This window comes from Carettochelys insculpta, chromosome 5, assembly GCF_033958435.1.
Source record: "Carettochelys insculpta isolate YL-2023 chromosome 5, ASM3395843v1, whole genome shotgun sequence".
In the NCBI taxonomy this organism is placed as follows: domain Eukaryota; kingdom Metazoa; phylum Chordata; order Testudines; family Carettochelyidae; genus Carettochelys; species Carettochelys insculpta.
In genome coordinates, this window is record NC_134141.1 from 3,955,896 (window position 1) to 3,969,014 (window position 13,119).

Consider the following 13,119-nt stretch of genomic DNA (forward strand, 5'->3'; position numbering starts at 1 on the left):
CGCAGCTGCTATAAAAAGCAGGCAGCCGGCCCAGACCCCCTGGAGCTAGCTGCCTCCTGCAAAGTCGAGTGAGTGGGGGTTGGCAGAGGGTGAGGATGGGATTGTAGGGGGCGCTGGTGGTGCCTGGTTTTGGAGAAGGGCAGAGGAGGGGCTCTGGCAGGTAGCTTGCAAGGCTCATAGGGCTAGGGCAGCTGGCCCTGGCATTGCAGGGCTTGGGCTGGCAGGCAGACGGCTGCCTCATGGCTTGGGTGGGCAGCTGGGGTAACTGGCTGGCGGGAGGCTGGGCCTGGCAGCACAGGGGTCGGGCATTGGCGGGTGGGTGGCTGGCCTGGGCAGCATGGGGCTCAGGTGGCTGGCGGGTGGGCAGCTGGCCCTGGCAGCTCAGGGCTCAATCGGCTCAGGCAGCCAGCTCTGGCAGCGCAGGGCTTGGGCAGCTGGCATGGGCAGCTCTGGCGGCTGGTACGGGGCTCAGGGAGCTGGCCAGCTGGGGCTGCACCAAGCACCTGCAAGGGGCCAGGAAAAATTGTTTGTGCTTATTTTTAATTTTAAATAACCTTTTTATATCACTCTTGTGCGTTTATGTTAAATTACGAATTGAATTGTTTGTTAAAAAGGGGTTTGGATGATGGTAAAGAAGAGCTGGGCGGGGCATGAGGGTTTCTCAAAAATCAAAAGCGGGGGGCAGGATGCCAAAAGGTTTGGGAACCACTGACGCCGTCCATAGAGCAGGACAAACAGGCCTCTGTCTGTAGGCAATTTTGCTTTGAATGGACTTCACTAGTGCTTTTAATGTAGCCTGCTGTAAAGCTAAGCCAATCTCTAAAGAAGCAGACTACCCCAAGAAGACCTCTGCATACCCCTGGTCGAGAACCTCTGCTAGAGAGCGAAGATCATTGTTTATTAACACCCCCCCCCGCCTTCTCTCCAGCAGTTCAGGAAACTGGTAAGCCCAGAAACAACCAGCAAGTACTATAAACCTCTGCTATTTACTTTTCCTGGTGTTTGCCATGGTCGCACAGCTTTCTGAACCCGTGCAGGTCCCTACGGCTTTGGACTAGCTGTCCTAGCAGGGAAGATTAAATCTGATTCTGCATTAACATTTAAGAGTGACTGTATTGTATCTGCACAGTACACAGCAGAGCTAGGAGTGGTTTTAGGATGCAAAAGGAGGAAAGGTGGAAGGAATATCGAGGAGTGCATTCAAATCCGTGCTCTGACAGACTTCATTGTGCCCTTGAGCAAGTCACTTAGCCTCGGTGCCTCGGTTTCCCCGTTTGCAAAGTGTGGAAGATAGCACATCTAACTCACGGGATGCTTTGAGGATAAAATCATTTTAAAAAGCCTGGTGAACATATGAGACAGTGCTGGGTACCACACAGGACAGAATGAGCTGTAATTGCCTTTTTTGCTTATGCTACACATAGATAATACTGAGGCAGTGGATCTCAGCGAGATGGGTTATGCTGTGGGAGGAGGAATCATAGAACACTAGAACTGGAAGGGACGTCAAGAAGTCATCGAGTCCAGGACCCTGCCCTCTTGGCAGGACCAAACACCATCTAGACCATCCCCGATAGGTGTCTGTCTAACCTGCTCTTAAATATCTCCAGCGGTGGAGATTTCACAACCTCCCTAGGTAACTTATTCCAGCGTTAACCACCCTGACAGTCAGGAACTTTTTCCTAATGTCCAACCTATACCTCCCTTGCTGCAGTTTAAGCCCATTGCTCCTTGTCTGACAGTGTTTGGGTGAATGCAGTGAAGCACACAGGCCTTGACTTGATGTATCTTTTCAGTGTCACTCAGCCACGTGGGCTCTAACAGAGGTGGGGTTGGGGTGAGCGGGACGATACAGCATCTCTATAATCACAGGAAGCGTTTGTACCCCACAGCTCTCCCATTACTGTGCCGGAGCAGGACTGCACAAAAGAGATGGCAAACGAGATTTCACCCAGAGGCCATAGAACCAGCTGCAGATGCAGAACAGTACCTTTGGACTCCACAGCTGAGGTTCCATGGGGAGGACAATTCTGACCATGTCACAGCCTTCTACTGTCTCCATTCTGCTTAGTGTAGAATGGGGAGTAAAAATTCTGTGAATCAGCAAATTAAAAAAAAATGCTGAGCACAGTCCCACCCTGCGTGCGGTACCTGCCATAACCTCCTGGCCAGGCTGGCTGAGAACCTTGGTTTGTAGCACCTCAGTCTGTTATTCCTGGACCTCCTGAGTCCCACTGTGGCCCTTAGCCACAAGAGCACCCTTCCTCTGTGGACTCCCACAGGAAAGTGCTGTGGAGTGTGTGTGTGTTGAGGCATAAATGGGCACAGATGGCCAAATCCACCTTGCAGATAGCACAGCCGCTCTGGCAGCCATCTTGCTGAAGTGGTCGCTCCAGAGAGAGCTGCAAGAAGTGTGGTTGTTCAGAAGTACAGGAGACCTTCTGCCTCCCATGAACCTTCAGTCAAACCTTTTGGTTTAACTCCTTTACCATTCTCCTTGACGGCCGATTGTCTCCTTTGAAAACACGTTATCACCCTTCCCCGCACCCCAGGGAAGCCCGGAGGTACATGACTATTGTTCTGCAGCTGGATAAACTGAACAGCAGTGGTGGGAGGGCCACATTCTCCCCTAGCCCTTTAAGCAGCTTGGTCCACACTTCCCCTCTGAAGTCAGAGCAATGGGTTGAGTAACTGCTTCACAGACACAGCAGAGACAGCCAGTTCTGCCTCTTACGGCCCCGATCCATTGTGAAATGGTATTTATGGGCCAGATTTTCAAAAGCTCCCACCCGGTCCCGTGGAAAACAATGGGCGTGACTGGGCGCAGAGCACTTTTGCAAACACGGCCCGTATTTAGGCTGCCAAGTGGGAGAGAAGCTCTTAAATCAGCCCAGCAGGGCAGGAGGATGAAAATGTTCAAGCTACAAGGCTCCATCGGCACTACAGGGAAGAGTGACACTGCCAAGGTCAATCTTCTAGAGTTCAATTTAAAGCACTGAATGGGGACGTGCTCCTTCCCACTGCTGGGAGTTAGGGAAGTGAATGGTAGCACAGGCCACCACCACCATCACCATCACCATCCCTTGGTGGAGGTGGCACGGAAGGCAAATTAAGGTATGTTACTGTTAGCTACGTAATTAATGCAGGTGAAATTGCAAACCTTAACTCGACCTTCCTCTGCACTGTAGACCTGCCCCAAGCTAGCCTGGCTCTTCCAGGGCCCAGCACTACATGGAGATACTTCCATGCGGATAACAGAAGCACAGAGTTTGATGCACAGTGCTTTTTTTTTTTCCACTCTTGTTCTCAGACATCAAGGCACGAGTTGTCGGCAGGAGCTGGCGAATGACTGGCTCTAATTAGTCCAAGAAGCAGCAGAACATCCCTGATTGATGGTTTCCACAACACCAGGCTGCTTTTGTAACTTGACATTTAAGGCTGTCAAAGTGAGCACCGTGGGAGCTCCCCTTTTGGCTCCACTATCAGTGCGGTTATGATCACCAGAGAGGGAGAGCCATGGGCCCTGGTTTGTTATGATATGGCATCTGGTGTCAACTGGATTTCACTGGGCTATGGCAGATGAGGGTGAGGCACACAGTTTGCTGGGGGAGCCACAGTTATTTGCTAACAGCAGCAGAATGGAGCAACTGAGGACTTGTGAATTCTGGGGAGCATGTACCTTAATGGTCCACCCTCCTGCCTGTGTATGGAGCCTGCCCCTTTGCCTCTACCCATGATGGTTTTTTACCACCAGCACCACCCCCCTGTGTCCCGACCTTCCTGACCACCTTCTAGTTCCTGAGATGCCCTCGCTGATGCTGGCAGAACAGGTGCCGGCAAGGAGCCGCTGACCACGGCATGGCCATGAAGCAGTGTAGCTCATTGGTGTTAGTATGGCTAAAATAGAAATCAGAATTATAGGAATGTTTTCAGTAGTTAGACTTTAATAAATGTTTCTAGGCTGTTGTGCCCCACATTATACGGTAATTCTTCACTCTGCAACCATGCAAGTGTTTGCTTTAAAACAAACAAAACAACAGATCCCCAGCTGCTTTACTGTATGCTAAAGGACGCTGGGGGCCAGATACCAGTGCAAGAGGGGATATTAAGGAGTGTCTCTAGACCAGAGGCAGGGAGCCCTCGCTAGAAGGCACCTGGCAGCAGAAGACTTTGGCTGGTTTAGTGACGCTCTCTTTCAAGAACAACAAGAAGTCCTGTGGCACCTTACAGACTAACAGATATTTTGGAGCATAAGCTTTCACAGGCAAAGACCCACTTCATCAGATGAGGGTGAGGCACAGAGTTTGCTGGGGGAGCCACTGTTATTTGCTAACAGCAGCAGAATGGACCAACTGAGGACTTGTGCATTCTGGGGAGCTCTCCATCAAGCAGCCCCTGCCTCACTTTCAGAACTCAGGCTTGCAGATATGGCAGGGGTTAAACAGCTGGTGCCCCTTGGGGAGAGGGAAACGCCCCACACATCTCCCTTCCTGGCCAGGCACACGTGACACTGCACAAGGCTGGCAGGCTCTCTCTCTGGGGGCTGTGCACAGCTGGGGCTGGAGTGGGCAGTGAGTCTTTATGGGGCTAACTCAGGTGTCCAGGGGGGACTGCACAGCAGGAGACAACCTTATCTGTGACCCTTACAATCACCCTCCCCAGCTTCCTGGCACTGCCATGCTCTGGGCTCCACAGACCCCGGTCTTCCCCAAAGCAGGCTAGCAGCTGGCACACCCCCTACGATACACCTGACTGCCCAGTCCCTTCTCGCTGAGGCACCCACCTGCTGCCCACATGGCTCGGTGCTTCCCCAGCTGGCTGGCTGCACCCCAAGCACTTCAGACAGGTCTACAGAACAGCACAACCCAACCATCGCTTATATAGCAGAATGTAAAGAGAGTCAACTAACAGCAGGTATAAGGGTTGGGAAACCAGATCACACGCAGACAAAAACAAAACAATATCTAGCCGACAGTTAGTGGCTTTCATATCTTACCCAACGGTCAGTCCTTACAATGCTTATCCAGTCCCAAAAGCTGGGTTCTACCTTCCATGAGACGCTCCAGCTGGCTGATCCTCCATCCTGAATCATACCTCATCCTGCTACGGACAATCACTTCAGCCCGATGGGTCACCTCTTCAGAGCCTCGTCTTCTGGTTCTTTGGGCTTTGTAAACAACCACACCTGGATCTGGCCCAGCCAGCAAACCCCAGATTTGAGCTAGTACTGCCATTATAAATGGGGTCCGCTCTGGGACATCCCACCATGGCTGGCAAGAGTCACTCCCAGCAGTGTTGTGTAACCCAGGTGTCACATAACTCTAAGGGCAGGTCTGCACCAGAGGAGACAGCTGACCTAAGATAGGCAACTCCAGTTATGAGAACAGCCTCTCTGGAGTCAGTGGCTACGTCTACACGTGAAGCCAACATTGAAATAGCTTATTTCGATGTAGCAACATCAAAATAGGCTATTTCGATGAATAACGTCTACACGTCCTCCAGGGCTGGCAACGTCGATGTTCAACTTCGACGTTGCGCGGCACCACATCGAAATAGGTGCTGCGAGGGTACGTCTACACGCCAAAGTAGCACACATCGAAATAAGGGTGCCAGGCACAGCTGCAGACAGGGTCACAGGGCGGACTCAACAGCCAGCCGCTCCCTTAAAGGGCCCCTCCCAGACACAGTTGCACTAAACACCACAAGATACACAGAGCTGACAACTGGTTGCAGACCCTGTGCCTGCAGCATGGATCCCCAGCTGCCGCAGAAGCAGCCAGAAGCCCTGGGCTAAGGGCTGCTGCCCACGGTGACCATAGAGCCCCGCAGGGGCTGGAGAGAGAACATCTCTCAACCCCCCAGCTGATGGCCGCCATGGAGGACCCAGCAATTTCGACGTTGCGGGACGCGGATCGTCTACACGGTCCCTACTTCGACGTTGAACGTCGAAGTAGGGCGCCATTCCTATCTCCTCATGAGGTTAGCGACTTCGACGTCTCACTGCCTAACGTCGAAGTTAACTTCGAAATAGCGCCCGACGCGTGTAGCCGCGACGGGCGCTATTTCGAAGTTAGCGCCGCTACTTCGAAGTAGCGTGCACGTGTAGACACAGCTAGTGTATCTTAGGTCAACTTTCTCTGCCATCCCCACAGCAGGAGAAACTCTCTGGCCAACTTCCCTTAATCCAGAGTACCAGGGTCAATTGTGGGTTCCCTCAGCATGCGATTTAGTGGGTCCCTACTAGACCTGCTAAATCAAACCCCAGAAGATTGACCTCAGGCGTGTCAACACAGCACCAAGTGTAGACAAACCCTTAAGCTGTTTCCTGTATAAACAACCCCCAATATCCAAGACAAACAGCTACTTCTTAGCTTTCAGCAGAAACCCCACACGCCCCTTGGGAGAAACACTGAGGAGCAGCTCAGAGAGAGGGTAATGTATCTGCCAGGGCACATCTGTGTCTCGGGTAGTGTCTCTTTCTGTACCCTGCAAGGCCTGAGCAGGGAAGCCCCTTCCTGCAGAAGGAGAATTAGGCAACTCTTCAGCAGAGCCCAACGCAAAGCTAGTCAGCAGTGGGTCCTGCCACGCACTTCCTCCAGAACGAAAGCAGCTGGCTCATTGGCATCCAGCGGTGCCACCACTCCTCTGCCCCCGTACTCGCTCCATTACACGCTCCGCAGGCAGGAGGGCAGCAAACAGCAGCCACCCACTCTGCTCAGCTGCCGTGCTGAGAACTTGCCCTGGGCTCCAGCCCCAGCTCAGCTGCAACGGTTACACTTGAAATGGCTCCAAGTAGCAAGAGTTTAAAACACTCCGTTTAAGTTTTGTGGAACAAGGGGACAAACCCCCTTCAATAAAAGCACCAACCCGCTTCCAGACCAATCAAGAGGTAAACAAATCACCCGCTGGCTCCCCAAAGGAACAGCCAGGTGGTCCCTAGCACAAAAATAAAGGAGCCCATTAAATCAATTATTTATCCAAAACTCCAGCAAGGCCACAGCAAAGTAGGGCTCATCCTCCACCACAGAGACCCATGCCACAGAGCACTGCTTGAGAGAAGGGCAGAGCAGGCTGCAGACACGTTCTCTCCTCCTTCAGGCTAGGCGAGCTCCCTGAACACGATTACACCCACCCTGCCCTAAAAAACCCCATTAGCACCTGCTAAACAATTCCCTCCATCAAACTCCCTGTCTATGGGCTCCCTCTGTACTGGAGGCTGGTGCTTTTATACAGCCCTCCTAGCCCAGCATGCCTTTCTTCTAGGCATGTGACTCAGAGCAGCCAATCAGTAAGACAGCCTATGTTCAGGAGTTGGCCGGTGACCAGGTTTCCTTTGTGTTGTGGTTTCTTCACCCGATCAGAGTTCACCTATATCCGCCTTCTGATTGGCTGAAGTTGGCAGCCACAGCGAGGCCTCGTTCTCTGAGCACTGGGTGTGCCACCTTGTGATCTGATGGGCTGATCTGGAGTCGGCCCTCGCTGAGTGCCAGGTGTGCTGATGCCCTGTCTGAGAGAGGTGCAGGTGGGCTCTCCTGAGAGCTCAGCAGGGAAGTGCCCTAGGCTGGCTCTAGGGCAGGCCTGAGTGAATCCTATAGAGAGCCCTGTCCAGGCTGCTGCTGCTCTGGGCTGGCTTGGTCAGGATCCTGGCAGGGATGTAGCCTGGGGCCCGGTCCCCACAACCTGCTTATGGCCATGGACTCACTCTCCCCACCTGCCTCATGAAGCAGGGATCAGAAGCCAGAGCCCCCACTTCCTGCCTTCTCCCGGATAGGGAGCAGCACTCAAAATCCCCTAGCCAGAGCCTGGTACTAGCACTGCCTGGCCGGGGAGCGGAGCAGGGCCAGCCAGGCACCTCGTTGGGCTGACCACTTCCAGTCACCCCCCACCTCCAGCCCAGCCTCGCAGCAGCCAGCACTGGCTGTCTGCACCCAGCAGCAATTCTCCAGCCATCCAGGACACGGCACCCCCAGACTTACCTGGATGCCGGCAGTGGGATGTACGAGAGCCAGCCAGCAGCACCGAAAGCTTCTCCCATGCTGTAGCCTCGGCAGGGCTGCATCCTCGTCGGCCAGGTGAGAGGTGTCCTGGCAAGTTCTGACCAACCAGGACTGAAATAAACAGCTCTAGAGACCAGCAGGAATGATGATAAACAGCTACAGTGCAGGGCTTACCTCAGAGAGACCTGGCGAGTCAGCCACAGACAGCAACGTTGGGCAAAACACATTTCCACCCAGCCCGTGGCGCACAGCGCTGCGTTACCAGCCATTATTCAGTAATAAACCAGCTTTGTTCCCTGCAGGAAGAGCCACCTAATTACAACTCATTTGTCTCGTTTATTTATTCCTCTCAGCATGAGTTCGTTTCCCCAGCCCAGCAGGGAAAGCGCACGATCTATTAAACCACTAAGCACAAGTCTCCTCCAGCAGCAACAATGATTAGACAAGCCTCCCAAAACGGACAGGCCCAGTCCGAGCTTCCAGCTAAGCTCCACCTCCCACAGCTCAAGGGCAGGGGAGGCCAGAGGAACGGATTTGTCCTTCATTCTGAGTACCATTCAGGAACTGGGTTGGTCCCTGTTACAGATCAGAGCATCGTGATGACCCTTATCAGAGAGGTAGCTGTGTTAGTCTGTATCTTCAAAAACAACAAGAAGCCCTGCAGCACCTTAGAGACTAACAGATATTTTGGAGCATTGGCTTTCATGGGCAAAGACCTGCTTCATCAGATGCGTGGGGCATGTCATATGGAAACTTTTTGATTTGGGGAGGGGGGATTTCCTCTGGCAGGGGAGAGAAATTGAGGGGAAAAGTTATGTCAAGCAGACCCAAAAACAAATGTTGTTCAGACTTTTCAGCAAGGCCGTGCATCAGAAGAAACACTCCTCAGGCTGGACGCAGTGTTTCCAATAACCCCCCCACGCAAAACGTTTTGTTTCAATGCTGGCCATTTTTAACATCCTTAAAAGGACAGTGGGACACAAAAAGGCCATCCAGCCCGACATGTTCCCCACTTCACACGGGTTGAAACAAAAGGTTTGAACGTTCAAAAAAACGTCACAGGGTTGTTTTGGTTTTGGTTTTGGGTTTCAATCTGAACAATTTGCTGAATGCAACATAAACAAGCAAAGTGCTTTGGTCAACCTGGATCCATCCTGGCTGAAAAGTGTCCCTCGGCTCTCACTGTGGCAGCTTAATACCCCCTGGCCTTCTCGGTCGGACGCAGGTGCCATCTTTCCTTTAGGTGTTTGGAAGTAAAACCCGGGGGCTGGGTCGCAGCATGCACCAGATGGATGTGTTTGGGACGAACAAAAGGAATTGTTTGGAGGACGTTCTCTGGCCCACCCCCTCATTTCCCCTTCTTCCTGAACATCCCACCCCCCATGTCACCCTACGGCATGGCCAGAAGCATGTAACTTTCCACTTCACAGGGCTGGTTTGATAGGGAAGCAGGGTGGTCAGTGAGCAAGTGTGAAAGATCAGAATGGGGTGGGAAGGTAGCAGTCACCTTTATAAACTAAGCCCCAAACATCCAGGCTAGCCCTATACACATGGGCCATATGGTCACCCTATATGGAAACATCTGCTTCCGAGGCCGTCAGCTGTGCCCTTGTGCTTTCTGGTCGGCTGGGAAACAAAAACAGTACAGCAGAGAAAGACGTGCAGCTGAGCCCTGAACCGTATTTGTCCATGCACGCAGGAGGGAGCCAGCATGACAGGGAACAGAGGCTTGTATATGCCACAAGCAGGGCTATGTGGAAAAGCTCAGTGCTCTCTAGCCAGCAGGCCTCACCCCAGGAGGATATAAGTTACCATAGCTTTTGCTTGTCCTCCGCTTCCATGTACAGGGTAGCCACAAGCTGAGCGCAAAATAAGCACATATGCAACAGAGGAAAGCAAAAATTCAGTAAGGGAACATTAATTTCAGGTTGCCCAAGGGGTGTACTGCACAGAGAAAAATGGTTTTCAGTTGTAAGAAGTCCTGTTTCTGGACAGTCTGTGCAAAAGCAGCATTTTGCCCCTGAGACCTTTGCGCATTGGCCCAAAGGCAGAAATTGGCTTGCAGAATCAGACCCGTCTGTAGGGGGGTGCCAAGGGTGCGAATGTACCCTCCTCTCCATCTCCAGTTTCTCTCCCTTCCTGCCTGCTGTGCTGTGCAGAGGGGGGGCCCCAAGGCATCCTGGGAGCTGTAGAGAGCTGTCCCTGGAGCAGAGAAGGGACTACATTTCCCAGCATGCCCTTGGCCACTACCAACAAGTATATTGTTTTTCGCTTATGATATTACAGCAAGTTCCCAGGAGGTAATTTCTATAAAACTGTTACTACTGTATACATTTTAGAGTGTTATTACAGAAACATTTTAGCCATCATTCTTTCTACTCTCATTTTCCATTAACCTCTCTTATGTACACTCATTGCATGACTATTTTGAATCCCTTTATGTTTCAAAAAATTGTGGTCCCCCTTTCAAACAGCACCTCCCCTTCCCCTTCCTCCCCCAGAAATTCCGGTGTATGGACCTGAGAATTGGTATTATTTGCGACAATGAACCAGCATGACCAAAACCCCTCCTGAGTCTCAGAGCCTGCAATGAGCTGTACTCCTTTGAGTAACAAGGTGAGACAACCAACATACAAACCCAGAGTTGCATTTTAGCAGGTCTGTTTGCAGAGCAGCCCTACGCTTTCGGGTAGAGCGGCAGCATTAGCCATGACCCGAGTTTGTCAGCTGTCATATGGATTTCATTTTAATTCCCTTTTTTTTTTACTTCCACCCTCAAACCATATTGAACATTATCACATCATGGGCTCTTTTTCAGTTTCCTGGCACAACCTGCCTGTAATTACATCATCTGCACTCCCAGAAGCCTTTTGCAAATGTAATAATGCTGCACTTTAGCATTGTCTGAAGTATTTGCAGCAGACAGAAGAGGAGTCATTTGATGCTTTTATTGGTTTTTGTGGACTTCAATAGGTTTAGAGTGAACTGCATCTAGTCCAAGTGGTAGCGCATCTCTTAGTCATGCCAGCGACGCTATGTTACTGTTAAGCAACAGATAGTAAAGGCTGAAATACACATGGCTACTGGACTTTAGAAAGCTGGATGTGAGCTGGGGGCTATTCCAGCCTCTGCTGCTGATCATACTCATCCAGCTTGCTAAAGCGCGTTGAGAACCAAGAGGGCAAAGGGCTAATGCAGCAGTTCTTGAACTTTACTGCAGCCTGCACCCCTTTGGGTCTCACAATGTGTTCTTGCACCCCTTACCAAAAATCAAATATGTTCACGCAGCCCTAATCAAAAATGGAGAGGGGGGCCTATGCGCTTTTAAATGCATCTTCAGTACAGTGTGTGTGTAAAATGTACAACGTTAATCAACACATGGGTTTGATTAAACGAAGTAGCTGTACTTGCACGTCTGTGCTTAACTGTGCTTTCGATCATTTACCTTCTAAAAAAGTCTGGCATGTCTCACACCCCCCCAGAAAGGGCATCCCCCCCGCCCCAGAGTACGCGCACCCCAGGTTAAGAATCACTGGGGTAATAAGAACTTGGGATTATTATTGTGCCTAGCCCAGCGGGCTAGGAGAATCTGCAACAGTCAGGCGGTAAGAATTTGGGCATGTGGCTTCTCTGCTGTGCCTCGGTTTCCCTTCCCCATGCTTTGTCTAGTTAGGTAAGTTCTTCACAGCAGAGAGTCTCTCCTCTCTGTGCTTGCACTGTACAGCAGGGCCCTGGTCTCAGCTGGGTGAGCTGGCTGCTGTGTGCCACACTACTGATCAGAACGCTCACCAACCTGACGACACTCGTTGGAAAGGCCAGAGGGTGAGTGCATTAAAATACATGACACTGGCTTTGTCCGCTTCCCCCGTCCTCAGGGGATCAGTGGGGCTTCCCGCCCCCACCCTGCCATACCAAGGCAGGTGCCACTTCCTGGGCCCCTGCTCTGCGCCTTGCAGGCCAGGCTTGTGTAAAGCGCTCATTAAAGACGCTGGCCCCAGGAGGAGGAGGTGGCAGGGAAATTGCACAGAACTTTTTCCCTTTCTAGAAACACTGTTCAGTCTCCACGGTGCCCCGCGATGGTGCAGAACCTCCATGCGGCCCCAGAAGGAGCAGGGACCTAATCGCAGACTTCCACATTGGCAATGGGTTACAGCGCCTTTCCCTCTAGTTATGCGTTCAGCACCAGTCCCTGTCACTTGCCGGTGTCATCCCAGGGCTCTGCGCAGTTCTGCAGGGAATCAGCCAGCGCTCAGCACCCGGCTCCCAGCAGAGAGCTGCTCACCTCACTGAAAATCCCCCTCTATTCACTTCTGCTGGGCAGGGCCGGGCCGCCTCTTTCCTCCCTCACCCCAGAAAAATCACCTGCGTCTCACCCTCCGGGCCCCTGGCCCAGGCTAAGCAGTTACCCTAGGGATGTGGCTCTGGCGCAGCCCTCTGAGCCCTAGCGAGGCCTCTTCTAGGACAACCATGAACTGCTTGCAGGGCAGCTCACGCTCCTGCTCTCCAGGAAGCTCCGCAGACCAGGGCTGTCACAGCATTCCCCTGGGGTGAGGAGAAAGCCTAGGGAGCAGCAGATCAGAGGCACAGGGCCCGCTCGCTGGACAGAGACACAGGCAGGAAGCAAAGAGAGCAGACTAAGCCCGAAAGGTAACTTTATCTCCAGGTGTGAGAAGCAACAGGGCATCTGCAGCTGGCCCAGTGCTCAGGACACAATGCTAGGCCTTGGGAAACCTGTGTGACTGCCTCTTCTTCCCAGACTTCCTGGGTGCCCTTGGGCAGGTCACTTAGCCGCTCTGTGCCTCGGTTTCCCCTCGATACACTGGGGGTAACCGCCCTGCCCTGCCTGGCACGGGGATGTGAGAATAAATACGGGGAAGGTTGTGACATGGGCTGGTACGGCAATGATGTGAGCTGGAGATTGTATGAGCTCCTCCCTCTGTGCCGCTCATTGAATTCCCTCTGGTAATGAGCACCTCATCGCCCTCAGGCCTTGCAAAGCGCTGGGGCTGGGGAGCGAGCCAGGCTGGTTGGACAGGGCTCCAGCACCATCCCCCAGCCTTGCCTCTGTTTTGGAGGCCTCCGCGGGGCTATGCCTGTGCCCTCACAGCTAATGTATACGTTC